Source organism: Papaver somniferum, unplaced genomic scaffold (genome assembly GCF_003573695.1).
Source record: "Papaver somniferum cultivar HN1 unplaced genomic scaffold, ASM357369v1 unplaced-scaffold_10, whole genome shotgun sequence".
Taxonomy (NCBI): domain Eukaryota; kingdom Viridiplantae; phylum Streptophyta; class Magnoliopsida; order Ranunculales; family Papaveraceae; genus Papaver; species Papaver somniferum.
The window spans coordinates 11782102-11785875 of NW_020618825.1; the positions used below are offsets into that span (position 1 = coordinate 11782102).

The following is a 3774-nucleotide window of genomic DNA, read 5'->3' on the forward strand; positions in this document are numbered from 1 at the left end:
CGGTGAATCCAAAACTCACATTACCCTAGTTTCACAATAACATGCAACACAATCCAGTAAATCCCAATCAAATGCACATCTAAACTTCAAAGCATTAACAGGTGAAAACAATAGTAACCCCCATGTAAAGAACACACCGACATTTTCACAATAGAAATTTAACCAATGAATTAACACTAAAATAAAATTAGCCCAAAATCTATAGAGAAAACAATTTAGGAAGAGAAATAATTACAGTTCACTAACATAAAGAAGTCAAATTTTATTTGATTTAAATTTACAAAATGTACTTACAGATTTAGGGGACAACCACTTATCCAAACTGCTCAAACCAAAATTTAAAGATTTCACTAGAACTCCAATCTACAAAACAAAAAGGATGCAAGTACAGCAGTAACAGCACTGGTTTAAATGTAGAAAAATGCTGGTAATATGAATGATACTTCGAAAAAGATAAACAAGATAAACAAAGAAAGACCTTTTGTATATGATTTCAATCACATCAAGCATGTTAAATCTCAACCAAAATTCAAACTAAACTCATTCAATTTGAAGCTCATACAATTAATATCTCAAATTCACAAGCAAACTTTAAACTGCTCATTCAATTCCAACCCATTACCCATAGTACCATTACTATCATTTCAATTTCACAAGCAAAACTGTTGAATACGAATACAACAAATAAATCATGGAAGTATGGAACTGAACAACATGAGTACATGACCAAATCAAACAGATCTTGTATATATAATCATCAGATTCATCACCAATTACAATCATACAATAAACTAAAACATGTGAAATTCAAAAAAATCTTAATCAAATCAAATTCAAAATCAAACAGAATAACAGATCTACTAAGAACAAGTCAAACTGAAGACTGAACTCAAATCGAATGAAAAAAAAAACATCTTACATATTATTAATCGAACAGAAAATCAATTCACTCTTCACGAACCCAGAAAATCAATTCGTTGTTGTATTCCTCCGATCTTCACGAGCCCAGAAAATCAATCCGCTCTTGTATTTCTCTTCAAGACTTCAAACAATTTGTTATTCAAGCAGGCTAATCAAAAAATTTATATAAAGAAGAAAACAAATAAGAAAATCTGATTACCTGTCTTTGATCTTTAGATGAATCTAATAATTTTTCTGTCACTTCTGTGAATCTGTGAAGTTTACTCAGGAGAGTAGGAGACTCAGCAGCGCTGCAGCAGGGTCAGGGAAGAAGAAAAAAAGAGGAAGAAAGAAGAGGAAGGCGAGCTAGGGTTTTTTCCTTTTATATGAAGAGGAACGAACATGTTACATGACACGTAACAGATAACTGTGTCATTGTGTGACACGCATCAGCCTAAGTGGCAGTGGGTGCGGACCGAGCCGGGTTACCCGCGGGTTGCACGGGACGGGACGGGTTAACCCGTTTCTTCACAAGCCACTAATTATACAACCCGCGCCCGTCTTGTGTAGTTACGATCCGGGACGGGCACGAGTTTTCACGGTACGGGACGGGCCAACCCGCGGGTTTTGGTTCGGATTGCCAGCTCTACCCTGATCGTCTAGTCTCGGGCATCCGAGGGTCTTGTCACAGTTACTAGTAGTCCAACTTGGTCAGGTGACTTTCTTTGACTTGACCTGGTCTTCCCTGTTCCCTGTTGACTGAATCCATAAGGCCATAAGGGCGAAATGTGAGACCGAGTTGCTTGGGGAGTCATCACGAGTTTGGACGATTCTTACTGCAGCCGCCACTAGAAGTAATTCAATTTACAGCTAATTTTACTAGGGTTTTACAACGAAAACATAATACCATCCGTGGATTTAACCGCTAGGGTTTCATGAAAGACAAGATCAGTCGTAGGATTTTAGTGATGGGTTTTATAAATGCAGAAGAAAACTGTGGATGTGTTTTACATTGTATCTTCCTTTCTAAAGCTTATAAGTCAAAAACTCAGAAATCTACCAAAACCTAAGGTTGTTGTGTTTATTCATGCTGGGTACTCATTAAGATTGGAATTAAAGTCTTGCATAAAAATTAAATATAATCAATTACAACTTTTGTGCAGGACTTTATGTTCCTCTCTTGGTGAGGACAACCAGCACAATCGAATACAATTTCTCTAAGTTTTGTACAGATTTGATCAAATGAAACTATTTTCTTGAGTGAATGCATGGGTTATAGATAAGTGCTGAAATCTTTTTTTTTTAAAGCTTTCGAGTCATTTCAGAAATGGTACCAAGACCTAAGATTGTTGTTTCTAATCATGCCGGTGTGCTCATCAAGTTTGGACTTATAGTCATGTATAAAATTAAGTACAATTCTTTGTTGCTTTTATACATGACTTTAAGTTCCTCACTTGACGAGGACAACCACCCTGATTGAATATAATCTCTATAAGTTTTGTACAGATCCGGTCCGGCGCAGTGATTATTTTTGATATATGAGTTCCTTGCCTTCCTTTGTTCGGTTTTCTTTTCCTTTTTTATATTACTTGCTAATAAAAATATTATGAAAACTTATTTTCTTCATTTTTTGTGGAGGCTTTACAAGATGATATTTTTTTATTTTGATCTGAAGATTTATTTAAATTTTTTTCAAAAAAGGAAAGGAAAAATATTTTCACCATCAGCAAGGAGCTACAACCATTGGATGGAAGCCTGAAAGTTTAGAAAGATACTTTTTTTTCTTTTTTTTTTTTGTGGTAGTTGTTTAGAAAGATACTGTTTTTTTTATTGGGAAAACTTTTGATACACGAAAGTTTTGAAATCAGTTTATTGTATTTATCATTGTAAATAGTAAAATTTTGATAAATAACTCCTCGATAAATTAATTATTTCGCTAAAACGATAAAGTTATGCGGAAAATGGATCATATGACCACAAACCATAAAATACGGGAATGATGGACAAGCAAATTATGGGTCTGGGTGAAAAAGACACAAAAAAAATTTAGTCATACATACCCTTTACTTTAAACTTTATTCTTTATTATATCTTTTTCTCTCTCCAATTTAAAATTAATCGCGAGAAAGGTCTTAACTTCCCAAATATAAGCCGGATTTAAATAAAATTTATATTTTTGGAAAGAGCTCGAAAATCTCTACAAAACAAGATTCATTGTTAATATGAAATTCGAAAAAAAGAAAAAAAATATTTTACCCCAGACAGAGTATACTAATCCACCCAAGTGCAACTTAGCCAAAATTTATTTCTTATAAAATATGTATTATAGGAAATATGCGTTATGCGCCCAGGTGCAACCTGATCAAATTTTATTTTTTATAAGAATATGCATTATGCACCCAGGTGCAATCTGGACAAAACATTTTTCCTACACGAATCAGAAAAATATACATTATGCACTCCGGTGCACCTGGATGAAACCTATTTCCTATAAAGAATATGCATCATGCACTCGGGTGCATCTTATGTAATTCGGATAGGTTTATCCTACTAATCGCCTGCAATATAATCTACACAACCAAAATCGTTAGTTCATGATCTCGAACAATCTATCCGGTACTATTACCATACATTCACCATCAGTCATCAACCAAGAACAAGTATTAAAGAAAAAAAAAGGAACAACAAAAAAAAAATCAAAAAATATACATTATGCATTCGGATGCAACCTGACCAAAATAAAATTTTCTATCAGAATATACACTATGCACTCAGGTGCATCTGGTGTATTTTCTGGACAAATCTATATTTTCTCGTAATCACCTCCAACAACGGATGGCAATACTAATTCCATATAATAAGGGTCACATAAAT

General features: G+C 34.0%; 1 long non-coding RNA gene across 1 annotated transcript; it reads right to left on the reverse strand.

Moving 5' to 3' along the window:
* Positions 1-284: 284 nt before the first annotated feature.
* On the reverse strand, positions 285-1367 carry LOC113326103. Its single transcript, XR_003348295.1, has 3 exons — positions 1121-1367; positions 920-1042; positions 285-363 (listed from the first exon to the last, which is right to left on the reverse strand). It is a non-coding gene; the product is annotated as an uncharacterized LOC113326103 (long non-coding RNA).
* Positions 1368-3774: the final 2407 nt, after the last annotated feature.